The sequence below is a fragment of the Artemia sp. Qi Xiang Cuo genome, chromosome 15 (genome assembly GCF_049724085.1).
Source record: "Artemia sp. Qi Xiang Cuo chromosome 15, ASM4972408v1, whole genome shotgun sequence".
Taxonomy (NCBI): Eukaryota; Metazoa; Arthropoda; class Branchiopoda; order Anostraca; family Artemiidae; genus Artemia; species Artemia sp. Qi Xiang Cuo.
In genome coordinates, this window is record NC_142808.1 from 62741770 (window position 1) to 62757105 (window position 15336).

The following is a 15336-nucleotide window of genomic DNA, read 5'->3' on the forward strand; positions in this document are numbered from 1 at the left end:
AGGGTGGACCAAGATAGCGCGTGGGCGGTCATTTATCTTACGGGGAGAGTTGTTGGGGTTCCACCCCTGTTTCTTTTCCTTTCAGATAAATGACCTGTTTTCGTTCTAATTACATTTGCTTAGATTTGCCTATAGTATAATCTGCAATGACAATTTAAAAGTCTCGTTGCTAAGCTATGGTTGTGTTTCAATAAGTAAGCTTTGAAGTATATTCTATTTTTGTACTTCCTGGTTTGAGTCATTGAATAATAGGGCTGGAAAGGCAGAATTGGTTATGAATGGCAATTGAGATGACTGGCTGGGCCAAGCGAAGGTCCACCCCTATGAACAGTTGTGTACAGAATATTTTTTTTGATTTAGTCTGCGTTTAGACACCATTCGGGAAAATTTATTTTTGTGGTATTATTGTGACCGTTTGGAAGAATACAATTAAGGTATTTTCTACAAACTGTGCATTAGTTTTGGTAACCAAGGCAGGGTAGGAATAGAGTTACGAGATACCGTCATTATTATATTGACAGGGGGGGGGGTTGTTACCTCCAAGGAGAGAGTTAGAGATTTTTAGTCGTAACCCAGGGCGGGTACACTTGGCTTTAGAAAGTGGCCATTTGACCACTCGATCGCGTTATCATAATCTGGGACAGGGTATACTGTAAATCGGGTAGTACCAAACCCGATATTTGCAGAACCGGTGTGGTAGACGCGGCATCACATTATATTTTGGGGCCGTGGCTTTCCCCTCCAATAAGTGGTGACACCCGTATATTACCACGCCAGGGGCGTTGTGGCCTACCGGTATAACACTGGTGGCTAAATACCACGAACAATCTTCAACTTCTAAAAATATAATTAAAACAGATATAAAAGAAGCTTGATAACAATGTATATACATTTTACGAAAAAAAATTAAGTAAATTCAGATAAAGATATAGTTCCGAAAAAAAAGTTATGGGTATAGAACACCTTCTTCTTTAAAAATTATTTGATTATTAAATCAAATAAGGTTCCTCCAAAATTTAAACGGCTACATTTTCCATAAAACCGTATATGTCCCGGGGCCAAACTTAAAACCCTTGTCCTTGCCCCAGGGTTCTGGGGGTTTTATCAATCCCGAAGGCATTGAGACATAATCTTTGGGCAATTTTGAGCACAATGGCTACGTCAAATTTTCACTAAGATACATTTGGGGAAAATAATACGTGGAGGGGGGTGTCTTAAGAATCATTTTTTACTCTTAAAATGGAGAACCAGAACTTTCAATTTCCGATCCAATGATCTTCCTTCAAGGTAAATACGACCATCCTCTTCCATCAAACCTTATATGCCCCTGGAGAATAACTTAAAACCCTTGACCCCGGGATTTGCAGGCTGTGTCAACCCCAGAGACATTGCTATATGATCCATGAATTATTTTGAACAAAATGGCTATTTCAAAATGTTGATCGAATTTATTTGAAAAAAAGGGCTCGGGAGGGCTAGTTGCCCTCCAACCAATTTTGACACTTAAAATGGAATTAGAACTTTAAATTTTAATCAAATGAGCTCCCTCTAAAGATTATATGACCACCCCTCCCATAAAAACCTTATATGCCCCCGGATAATAGCTTACAACACTTACTCCGGGCTCCAGAGGGTTGTATCGACCCCGAAATTTTTGTTATCTGATATTTGGACTATTTTGAGCAAAATTGCTATCTAAAAATTTTGGTCGGATGCGTTTGGAGAAAAGAGAGCGGGGGGGGGGGTACTAATTGCCCTTTAATCACTTCGCTCTTAAGCAGGAAACTAGAACTTTCAATTTACAATCGCATGAGCCCCCCTCTGAAGTTACGACCACCCCTTGCATGAAAACCTTGCATTCCCCCTTGAAAGATTATTTGATCTGTAAACTATCTTTAAGAATATGGGTATCTCAAAATGATTATGGGATACATTCGGGGAAAAGAGGGCATTGGGAGAGGCTAGTTGCCCTCCGATCGCTTCTCACTCTGAATACGGGTATTAAAACTTTCAGTTTCCAATCAAATAAGCCCCCTCCAAAGTTTATAAGACTACCCCTTGCATAAAAACCTTAATTGTCCTAGGATACAACTTTTACACGTGGACCCAGGCTCTGGAAGGGTTGTGTCAACCCAGGAGTTTCTTTTATCTGATCTTTAATCTATTTTGAAAAAAAATATATACCTGAATATTTTGATCGGATTCATTTGGGGAAAAAAGGGGTGGGGGTCTAGTTCCCCTCCTATAGATTTTGACTCCTAAGATCAGATCAATCAAAACAGATTAAAGATCAGATAAAAGAAACTCCTGGGTTGACAGCAACCCTTCCAGAGCCTGGGTCCACGTGTAAAAGTTGTATCCTAGGACAATAAAGGTTTTTATGCAAGGGGTAGTCTTATAAACTTTGGAGGGGGCTTATTTGATTGGAAATTGAAAGTTTTAATACCCGTATTCAGAGTGAGAAGTGATCAGAGGGCAACTAGCCTCTCCCAATGCCCTCTTTTCCCCGAATGTATCCCATAAATATTTTGAGATACCCATATTCTTAAAGATAGTTTAAAGATCAAATAATCTTTCAAGGGGGAATGCAAGGTTTTCATGCAAGGGGTGGTCAAGCTTTACTTCTTCTTATGCTATCCCCTTGAGCCCCCCCCATGTTCATTTTATCTCTCGCGACTACCATGCTAATGCGACTCAAGTTCCTGCAGTTAAAAAATATCCTGCCGTAAACACTAAATTTTCTACCTTGATGTCAACTCGAAAACAGTATCATCTCCCTTCTCACTCTTCATCTATATTTTAGCCCTTTCCCCGCTTCTCAACGCCATAGATGATTTCACCCCTAAATCTGTCTTTCTGAGGTACCAACTAGCAAAATTAAAGCCCTCTTCAAGAATTACTCATCTCTATTGACAACCACGTTTCTCAAATCGCTTTTGATTTCAAACTTTTTTAGTTACAAACGGCAAAAGTTTACCAAACTGGAGGTGCTATGAGAATTAAAATTGAGTATATATTATCATAGGCAGCGCAATTGCGCTACCTAAGTAAAGAGCGATGTTGGCACAATATTTTTTTTTTCTCCATACCCAGGCACTTCGTATCGACGGAGTTGTCGTAGAAACTACAAAAAAGGCTCATTCGGTTGGAAATTCAAAGGGCTAGTACTCTTTTTAATAGTCAAAAGCGATTGGAGGGCAACTAGTAGCCCTCGTAGTTCATTTCCAGATAAATATTATGTTTTTGACACTCCCCCAAAGCCTTAGCCTTCAGGGCAAGGGCTGTAAGCTATGCCCTGGGGGCATATAAGGTTTTTATAGAAGGCATTGTCGTAGAAACTTCAGAAAAAGCTCATTCGATTGGAAATTCAAAGGGCTGGTGCCTTTTTTAATAGTTCGAAGCTCAAAAATTATTGGAGGGCAACTAACCCCCTCTCACGCCCACCTTTTCTTCAAACACATCCAATCTAAATTTTGAGATAACCATTTTATTCAACGTAGTTTTAAGTTATGTAAATAAGGTGTTTGACGATGAAAACCCCCTCACAGCCCTCAGGGCAAGGGTTGTAAGTTGTGCCCTGTGGGCATATAAGGTTTTTATAGAACGCGTTGTTGTAAAAACTTCAAAAAGGGCTCATTCGATTAGAAATTGAAATGGCTAGTGCCCTTTTTAATAGTGTAAAGTAATAGGAAGGCGACTAACATCCCTTCCACGCCCACCATTTCCCGAAACACATCCAATCAAAATTTTTAGATAACCATTTTGTTCAGCATAGTTGATTTCCAGATAGAAATTAGGTTTTTGAGGAGGACACTCCCTCGCAGACCTCAGGGCAAGGGTTGTAAGTTATGCTCTGGGGGCATATAAGGTTTGTATAGAAAGCGATGTCGTAGAAACTTCAAAAACGGCTCATTCGATTGGAAATTCAAAGGGCTAGTGTCCTTTTTAAAAGTCAAAATGATTGGAGGGCCACTAACCTACCTCTCACGCCCACCTATTCCCCAAGCACGTTCAATCAAAATTTTGAGATAGCCATTTTTTCAGCGTTGTTGATTTCCAGATAGAAAATATGTTTTTGAGGAGGACAATCCCCCAAAACCCTCGGGGCAAGGGTTTTAAGTTATGCCTTGAGGACATATAAGAACGATGTTGGCACAATTTATTATTTATTATTTTTTCCTTCAGAGCAGGGAACTTTGTATCGAAGAAGTTGTCGTAGAAACTTCAAAAAGGGCTCATTCAATTGGAAATTGGAGTGGCTTGTGCCCTTTTTAATAGTCGAAAGTGATTGGAAGGCAAATAACACCCCTTCCACGCCCACCATTTCCCGAAACACATCCAATCAAAATTTTGATATAGCCATTTTGTTCAGCATAGGAGGACACTCACCCACAGCCTTAGCCTTCAGGGCAAGGTCTGTAAGTTATGCCCTGGGGCATGTAAGGTTTTTATAGAAGGCATTGTCGTAGAAACTTCAAAAAAGGCTCATTCGATTGGAAATTCAAAGGGCTAGTGCCCTTTTTAGTAGTCGAAACTCGAAAGTGATTGGAAGGCAACTAACCCCCCTCTCATGCCCACCTTTTCCCCAAACACATCCAATCAAAATTTTGAGATAGCCATTTTATTCAACGTAGTTTTAAGTTCTGTAAATTAGGTCTTTGAGGAGGACAACCCCCTCAAAGCCCTCAGGGCAAGGGTTGTAAGTTATGCCATGGGGGCATATTAGGTTTTAATAGAACGGCTATTAGTCGACAAAATAGCCATTTTGTTGAGCGTAGTTGATTTCCAGATAGAAATTATGTTTTTGAGGAGGACATTCCCCCGCAGCCCTCAGGGAAAGGGTTGTAAGTTATCCCCTGGTGGCATATAAGGTTTGTATAGAAAGCGCTGTCATAGAAACTTCAAAAACGGCTCATTCGATTGGAGAGTCAAAGGGCTAGTGCCCTTTTTAAATGTCGAAAGTGATTGGAGGGCCACAAAACCTACCTCTCACGCCCACCTTTTCCCCAAAGACATCCAGTCAAAATTTTGAAATAGCCATTTTGTTCAGCGTAGTTGATTTCCAGATATAAATTATATTTTTGAGAAGGACACTCCCCCACAGCCCTCAGGGCAAGGGTTGTAAGTTATGCCCTGGGGGCATATAAGCTTTTTAAAGAAAGTGATGTCATAGGAACTTCAAAAAAGGCTCATTCGATTGGAAATTCAAAGGGTTAGTGCCCTCTTTAATAGTCGAAAGTGATTTGAGGGCCACTAACCCACCTCTGACGCCCACCTTTTCCCCAAACACATCCAATCAAAATTTTAAGATAGCCCTTTTGTTCAACGGAGTTGAAAGTTCTGGAAATTAGGTCTTTGAAGATGACAACCTCCCCCCCCCCAAGCCCTCTAGGCAAGGGTTGTAAGTTATGCCCTGGGGGCATATAAGGTTTTTATAGAAAGCAATGTTGTAGAAACTTCAAAAAGGGCTCATTCGATTAGAAATTGAAAGGGCTAGTGCCCTTTTTAATAGTCAAAAGTGATTGAAGGGCAACAAACCCCCCTCTCACGCCCACCATTTCCTCAAACACATACAATCAATATTTTGAGATATCCATTTTTTTCAACGTAGTCAAAAATTCAGGAAATTAGGTCTTTTAGGATGACAACCCCATTGGAGCCCTCAGCGCAAGGGTTGTAAGTTATGCCCTAGGGGTATCTAAGGTTTACATAAAAAGTTGTTGTAGAAATTTCAAAAGGGGCTCATTTGATTGGAAATTGATATTGCCCTTTTTAATAGTCGAAAGTGAGTGGAGAGTAATTAACCTCTAATAACCTCTCACGTCCACCATTTCCCCAAACACATTCAATCAAAGTTTAGAGAGAGCCATTTTGTTCAAAGTAGTTGTAAGTTCTGGAAATTATGTATTTAAGGATGACAAACCCCCCAGAGCCCCCATGGCAAAGGTTGTAAGTTATGCCCTGGAGGCATATTATGTTTTTATAGATAGAGCTGTCGTAAAAACTTCAAAAGGGGCTAATTCAATTGGAAATTGAGAGGGCCAATGCCCTTCTTAATAGTTGAAAGTTATTGGAGGGTAATTAACCCCCCTCTCACCCCCATAATTTCCCAAAACACATCCAATCAAAATTGTCAGATAGCCATTTTGTTAAACGTTGCAGAAAGTTCTAGAACTTAGGTCTTTGAGGATGACAACAACCCTCACAGCCCTTAGGGTAAGGGTTGTAATTTAGTCCCTGGGGGCATATAAGGTGTTTATTGAAAGTGTTGTCGTAGAAATTAAAAAAAGGCTCATTCGATTGGAAATCGAAAGGCCTAGTGCTCTTTTTAATAGTCAAAATTTATTGGAAGGCTTGACATTTTAATATTAAAGATCGATGTGGGTATAATGTATTTTTTGTTGTTGTTGTTATTTTTTAGACCAGGGCACATTGTATTGAAGGAGTTGTCGTTGGAACTTCGAAAAGGGCTCATTCGATTGAAAATAGAAAGGGCTTATGCCCTTTTTAATAGTCGAAAGTGATTGGAGGAAAACTAATCCCCCTCCAACGCCCATCCTCCCATTTGCCTTTATGTTTAAAAACTAAATGTTGCCATGAGAAAAAAAAAATCCAAATGCACTGTGTTAATGCTAATTCCCAATAAGGCATCTCAGCAGTATCCCAAGAACGACTGAGGGTATTATGTTCAAACTTTTGGGGCTACTTCTGCTCTTAAAATTTAACCAAATCAAAATAGCGTAAGTATATCCAAGCTATCAAAGAAAGTAAACAGATTTTTTGCGAAGGGTATCAAGTTTTCCATTTCAGGTCAACTAAAGGATGTATGAAACTAAATTAAACACTACTATTTGTGACCAGATTTTTAAAAAGGTTTATGTTGTTAAAAATTGCTGAAAACTTTTCTCCAGCATACTAATAGCAGGCCAAACTATAAATTCTTAAAAAAAACGAAAAGATTTAAAGCATTATTTTCTTTTTCCCTGAAAAGACTATGTCAATATAAAACGAACAGAGATTAATTAAAAAAACTTTTTCCAAAAAATAATTTTTCAAAGAAAAGTAAAGAACTCCACTAAACAAAAAATTAGCAAAAATAAAATCAAATAATCTACCAAGCGTGAAACTACCACAAATCAGCATCGATAAATAAATGAAACCCAAAACGAACAGAAAATTACAATAAATAACAGAGTCAAACTCAAAACGAGCAGAAATTAACATAAGTTGGGCTCAAAACCCCTATGCCTTCCCAAGACCAAAACATAATTTGCACTTTACTGAAAAAAATACAAATGAATATGCATTGTCAGTTTAACATACGTATACTGATATTTATTAATCAAAATATTAACATTATTTAATTTATGTATTCTTATTGCTTTGGCAAATAAATTATCATAATCAATGTGTTCGCATAGAATTCCAGGCTGAATATACTAGATCATATTTTCTTATAATGGCTAATATTTTGAGTCCTTGTTCATACTGACTGCCTTCCGAAAACAAGGTCAAGTCAATATTGTTCCGAAAAGAAGGTCAAATCAATAGTGTCAACCAAAACCAGCTTGAAGTAATAATCTGTGAAAACAAATTTCTTTTCAGGGACACTCCTTTAGCTACAAACACAATTTAACAATCATTTACACATACAAAAATAAACTAGCCCCCCTCTCCCTTGTCAAAAAGACAAATAAAAACATTAAATTTGATTAATGGAAGAATTTTTGTACGCTATTCACTCCTCCTATCTAACCAAAAAATCCCCAATAGTTTCATATGCCCAAAAATCTAAATAAACTGGCTTATTTAATCTAAAAAATTAAACAATCTAAGGCCAATCTATTATTAGAACCCGCAATAAATTAAATTTCATTATCAAAAGATGTAGAGCTGTATTCTTAGAAGTCAGATTCCAGTTTATACTGTCCTGAGAAATTCTAGAAAATTCCCTGGGAGACATGTTAAATTTTAGGAGGCATTAGAGAGTTTAGGAAGTTCAACTAAACCTCTCTGTCACTTGGTAAAGCATTTTCAAATAAACTAGGCTTAGTTCAGTACCGTAGAAATCAAATTTACAATTTACCAATGTTAAAAAAAGATCTTGTTTCATTTGTATCTAAATAGCTTTTTTCACAATAATGCTCAATTTTGATAAGTAGAACCAGGAAATGGAAAACAGGGGGATCAATTCCTTATAAAAACTGGTTCAACTAAAACAAGTTATTTTAAAATATCAAGTAGAGATTATCTCACCCTCAGCAATTGAAGGAGTGTCACATATTTGAGGGTGAAGTGCCCCTAATTTTTTCAGCCACTCAGTACAAACAATTGAGTTGCTTAAAAATGGATTTAAAGTGCTGTTATTTTACTGGTTTGTTTTTTATTAGGAAAATAGATTGATGGAAACACATGCGGTAAAGTAAATACAGGTAGATTGGCCAAAAAACAAGAAATTTTAATAGCTATATCACCCAAATCAATCACTAAGAGCAACCTCCCCAAACACTTTCTGTAGTGACACATTGAAACCCTGGTGATCACTGTAATTTGTATTTGTGGTGTGTTGTGATGCTGTTAAATATGAGACAAAAGATTTTCTTCCACTAATTTTGAATTCATAAAATGTTTTTTATGCACAGTAATAGAACTTTTGTTTTTCAAAAAATTATCATCATTATCACTTCTACTTATCATTACAACAGTCAAAGCGAGAGATATTTGCAAAAGAAATACTCAACTCACCAGTCTCACAACAAGAGCAACCAAAAGGGTGACAAAATCAGCTGTGTCTATGCTTTGAGATAAGCTCCTAATAAACCAAATAAACTACATCCAACCAAATTTCAATGATCCCATGTTATAAAGAGAAAACAAAACAAAACTCCCTAAAAAGTGTGGATCCTACACAGAGTGTTTTCAAACAATGCAAATATACTTTCCGTACAGGTATGCAAAGAATACTGCATTGCAAATTTGATTTTATGTCTGATGTAGTATCCTTTAACATATTTTCTCCTCTATTTCCTAGTGTTGTGTTTGTGATTAATATTGCCTATTGTTGTCTTTTGTGTTTTTTTTTTTAATCTGTAATTTAGTCGGAAACAATCAGGATTGACATTTAAGAGACACAATATTATCTGGTTTAGACAAAAAATTATTATCTAATCCTCAGTTGAAAAATAAGGCATTTTAGATACCTCATTGTGGCTGTAACTCTGGTGATATGTTTATTTTATTTTGCATGCCCAAAGGAATGGAGGGAAAATTCCTATCAACAGGGATTATTTGCTTTTAAGAGTTTAAACTTAAAATTTAGAAACTAAGTTTCAATTTATTTCAACTTTCAGGAAATTCAATTTTTTTCTACCTCAAGTGTTAAGGTTAGACAAATATACAAAGATAAGGTAACTTTTACTTTCATTTTTTTACTTGAAATTTTTCTAAGTAACAAATTAGAAGGAAATATTTTCCTTCTATTTTCTTAGCAGAACAATAATTAGATAACTTACCATTCTTAACATCAGAAGCTTCAGATAGAGTGAAATTTTCAGCCATATTTGGAATTAGAGGTAAGTCAATAACAAATTCTTCTAATACACTTAAAATCTCTTATAAAGTGTAGAATACTATCAACAACGCTTGGAATTGGTCCTTCCTACACAGGAGATCAATAGGTCCTTAGAAATTAGGCAACCTGTAATAACGTATGTTGTAAACTGTAAAGCAAAAATTATATTAATAAAAAAAAGGATGAGGTTCACAAGGTTCAACAGTCCAAATCAATAGAATAATATTCTCTTTTCATTTTGTATTATTAAAGAGAGGTAGAAATAGAGGTTTAAAAATGTATTTATAAAATCTAACTGTACTTCTATTGGCCCTATTTTAAGTATCAAAAAACTTTTAAATTAAAATTCCAAAATAATAGCTCTTTGCAGCTTGGAAATTTGTAACAATAGAACATTGACAGTTCAAGAATAAATTTTAGTCTAATCTAGGGTCCAATATGAGGTTTTGTAGCTCACATCTCTATCATGTCCTTTCTCAAAATCCAAGGGAAATAACAAACAAATCTTACCAATATATTTATTGCTGTCTAAAACTCTTAAGCTCAGGGTTACAGTTTGTAATATGGAGATTGTTTAGCACTTAACCAGGTGCATAGTCAACTTATCACATTATTTTCAATTCACATGCTTTTAAAATATACAAATTACTTTCTTTTTAAGTAGTCTTTTTAGCTGAAATTGCTCCTCATTATAAATACAGAGTGAATATTTAATGCTCTAGAAAAAAGATCAATTAGATTTGAGAACAATTTCCTTGAAAGAGTACTTGCAACTAGTTGGGATGAGAATGGTCCTTGACCCTTAGATCAGGTTTCTCATGAAAAACACAAAAAAAAATACAAAGTTTTAGAAAGTAGTGATGCCAGGGTTGTATCAAATGAAGCAAGGACAACATCCCTGTGATTTTTGGTCCTGGACCTCTCAGGGCCTCAAGAAAACAGATCTGGTAGACTTAATAAACTGGTAGACAACCGATCACCATTGGTTGTTTCATTAAACATAAGGCCAGAGCTCTTAAATTATCACTCAATGAGCTGTGATCTGAGGATTGCCTATCGCAGATGTGAGCAAGTGCTATTCTATATTACATTAAGCATTGGAAGATCTAGGTCTAAGTAACTGATCATAAAACTGTTACAAGCAATTATGACAAATCCCTTTAAAGCACTAATAAATACTTACTCATTTCATTCCTAAGACTGTGATGCTTCACTTTATCCCCCCACCCTCTTCTGAAAGACAAATATACAGTCTGCTCTATATGTTCAACCCATGTCTTTTAACAGTGCAAATCTATTTGTCTCCATTGTTTTTAAAACAAATACTAATCCATTAACAAGAGTAAATGAGTCATATTAACAAAATGAATATCATAAATATTTATAAATCACTGTATATATCCATCAGACTGGGGGGGGGGGGGGGATTAAGTTAAGCAATATTTTTTTCTTATTAAGTTATTATGAAAGTTGTAAAAGAGTTTTCACAATTTTTGGAAACTACCTACTACTCAAAAACAATAACTTGTGGCAGCCACTATTTATAAGTAATTAAAGAAGATTCAACAATTTATTTCTGTTGCCCAAAAAAAAAAATTGATATTTACTAGAGGAAGAGGAAGTATCCAGTTCCACAGGCTGAGGGCTGGGAATGGGTAAAAGTGGAGGCAATGGAAATAACAGTAACTGGTAACCTGGGACTAAGAAATAAAAGTATATTACTTCCCAAGGATTACCAAGGATTCCAAGGATTACTTCTCCAAGGATTTGGTGCCAACCAGAGGCATTACCAGCCAATATATTTGGAAGGAGGCAACAGTTCTAAAATGTTTAGCCTAGCTAAGTAGTTGGCTATTAGACCTCACTTATATACAAGTTTCACCAGGAATTAGCCAAATAGTCAGCTATCAACAGAATTTCATATAAGCCTACACTTTGCAAATAGTTAACTAGGCTAGTTTGCAATTAAGCTCCCAGATATAACTTGTATTGAAAATATCCAACTAGTAAGCTACCGATAAAATTCCATATATAGGATAAATGCACCAATGATTTGACAGTGCAATTTTGGAACCACTGTCAAAATTTTCCTGCATAACAGGATAACTCTCTTTAATCATGACTTGGAACACCATCTCCTGAAGCCGTCATTATATTGTGACAATGTGAAACGTGGACACTATATCTGATATTAAATAAAAAAAACAAGTTTTTTAAACTGAAAGTAAGGAGCGACATTAAAACTTAAAACGAACAGAAATTATTCCGTATATGAAAGGGGCTGTCCCCTCCTCAACGCCTCGCTCTTTACGCTAAAGTTTGACTCTGTCTCACAACTTTATTTTTTAAAACGATAAAAAGTTTGACTTTCTCAAAACTCTATTTTTTAAAACAATAAAAAACTTTAGCGTAAAGAGCGAGGCGTTGAGGAGGGGACAGCCCCTTTCATATACGGAATAATTTCTGTTCGTTTTAAGTTTTAATGTCGCTCCTTACTTTCAGTTTAAAAAACTCGTTTTTTTTATTTAATTTCTGATCGTTTTTTAGTTAATGCAGCTTTTATTTGCATAAAAATTTTACTTTTCTTTTGCTAAATGGATGTCTTTACAAATTAACTTACGTAACTAACTTCTATATTCGTATATTTTTCTTCTGGCAAAAAATACAAAGTTGCAGATTTTTGCAGATATGAGCTTGAAACCTATGTAATAGGGTTTTCTGATACGCTGAATCTGACGGTGTGATTTTCATTAAAATTCTTTCACTTGTAGGGGATGTTTCCCCCTCTTTAAAAAATCAGAGTGAGTTTTCTCGAGGCTCGTAGCCTTTGATGAGTAATACTAAACTTAATAAAATTTATATATTTAGGATCAGCATTATAAACACATTCTTTTGATACATTTATTGACATCAAAATTTCGTTTTTAAAAGTTTCGATTACTATTGAGCCGTATCGCTTGTTTTTTTATTGTTTTTTTTTATTACGTATATGTTATTACTTATATGAAGGGGTTCTCCCTTAGTCAATACCACGCTCTTTACGTTAAAAGTTAAAAAAAATTTTGATTCACAAACCCTTGAATCACAAAGGCCGTTTAATTAGAATAGATAGCTCTTTTGAAAGCAATAAAAAAAATCTGTAGCTTAAAGAGCGTGGTATTGACTTGGGGGAGAACCCCCTCACATACGTTATAATTTCTGTTCGTTTTAAGTTCTAATATTCCTTCTTACATTTCAGTTGAAAAAACTTGTTTTTTTTACTTAACTTCTGATCGTTTCTTAAATAATGCTGGGAAATCCGGCGCCCCCTTCATAGAAATGTCCCTTACCCCAAAGAAACATCCTCCACGGAAATATTCTCCAGAGTAATCCCTCCTCTAGCCCCCCCCCTCCAGAAAAAATCCTTCCTGAAAATGGTTGTATACTTCCGAATAACCAATAAATAATGCTGGCAAGTCCGGCGCCCCCTTCATGGCAATTTCCCTTCCTCCATGAAAACTTCCTTCATGGAAAGATCCTTCCATATAGCCCCCGACCCTCTCCTTCCCCCACCTACCAGAAAAATCTCCTCTGAAAAAGTCTGTATACTTCCCAATAACCAATACTATATGTTAACATTGAGTAAAGTTCATAACTTTCAGCCCTCCCCCTGGGGACTTTGGGGGATCAAGTCATCCTAAAAGACATTTTTATCATATTTTCGACCATGTTGAACAAAATGGTTATCTCAAAGTTTTGCTCGGGTGACTTTGGGGAAAAAATGAGCGTGGGAGGTGGCCTAGTTACCCTCCATTTTTTTTGGTCACTTTAAAACGGCGCAAGAACTTTAAATTTTCGTTCCAATGAGTCCTCCCACGATATTGTAGGACCACTGGGTCGATACGATCACCCATGGGTAAAAAAAAAAAACAAACAAACAAATAAACACGCATCCGTGATCTTTCTTCTGGCAAAAAATGCAAAATTCCACATTTTTGTAGATAGGAGCTTGAAACCTCTACAGTAGGGTTCTCTGATACGCTGATTATGATGGTGTGATTTTCATTAAGGTTCTATAGCTTTTAGGGGGTCTTTCCCCTTTTTTCGAAAATCAGCCAAATTTTCTCAGGCGCTTAACTTTTGATGGGTAGGACTAAACTTGATGAAAGTTATATGTTTGAAATCAGCATTGAAATCTGATTCTTTTGATATATCTATTGGTATCAAAAACCCGTTTTCTAGAGTTTCGGTTACCATTGAGCCGGGTCGCTCCTTACTTACAGTTCGTTACCACGAACTGTTTGATACTCAGATTAGAAAAGAATATTCAATTTAATCAGTTTTCAGTTTTTAACACAAAATGAGCTCCTGACATTTTATGTAGCTATGTAATGCTCAAACTGTCATTACTTGGTTATATTTCTGCCAAAGAAAGTTGGGATCAGCAGAAATGCCTCAAGATACGTCTGATCTTCTCTAAAATGTAGCCAAATTGGCTTTTTCTTGATAAATTAAATTAAAATGGCAGCTAATATTATATTGACAGAACTTTATTCAAACTACTGAAAGTTTATGTCTGACGTAGGGTAAAGGCACAAATGATTAGACAGTGCAATTTTGGAACCACTGTCGAAATTTTTCTTCAAAACAGGACGGGATACCACCAGATGGCTAATTGAAAATAGTACAGTCTATGTATAAAGAAAAAAACCTTAGCCAAGCATTATATATAGAAAAAAAGGTCTAGCCAACTAGGCGGCTAATAAGAATAACCGTCTATAGATATACAATCTTTCAATTAGCCAACTGGTTGGCTATTAGATCTCACCTATATATACATTGAAGCCTTAATTACCCAACTAGTTAGCTAATATTAGAGTTCTATATACAATATAAAAATAGCTAACTAGTTGCTATTAATGTCCAATGTATACATAAACTTGAGTTTAAAATAGCCAACTAGTCAGCTATCAATACAGTATCTAATAGCCTACATATGCAAAATTAGCTAACTAGTTGGCTACTAAGATACCATGTATATATAGGGAAAAATGTCTAGACAACTAGGTGTCTAATAAGAACGACCGTGTATATATATATACAATCTAAAAATTAGCCAACTGGTTGGCTATTAGATCTCACCTATGTATACATTGCAGCCTTAGTTAGCCAACTAGGCTAGTCAGCTAATATTAGAGTTCTATATACAATATAAGAAGTAGCTAACTAGTTGGCTATTAATGTCCAATGTATGCATTAACTTTAGTTTAAAATAGCCAACTAGTCTGCTATCAATATAGTTTCTAATAGCCTACACACGTAAAATTAGCTAACTAGTTGGCTATCAATAAGGCTTCTAACATATATTAGAACCTAGAATTAGCTAACTAGTTTGCTATTAAAGTCTCAGCTATATACACATTTAGAGTAGCCAACCAGTTGGCTATTAGATCTCATTTCCCATGAAGACCTAATGTAAGAGAAAGAAACTTTACCAATAATACATTCTCTTTTCAGTTTTCAGGTCATGTGTTTACGCTACAAGCTGAATGGAAGAAGGCCAGCACAATATTTGCCGCGTTACTCCCAAACATGCTCTTGTTTGCAAGAAATTCAAGATATTGCTCGTTCTTGTTTTGTTTCAGTAAAAATTGCATTATCTCTTTTTATTAAATTTTCCCAAATAAATTTTTTAGTGTATACATATCTCAGCGTGATGGATTTGAATATAAATTATTGCTGAATTCATTCATTCAATTACTGAAAAGGGCTTATCAATAGAGATA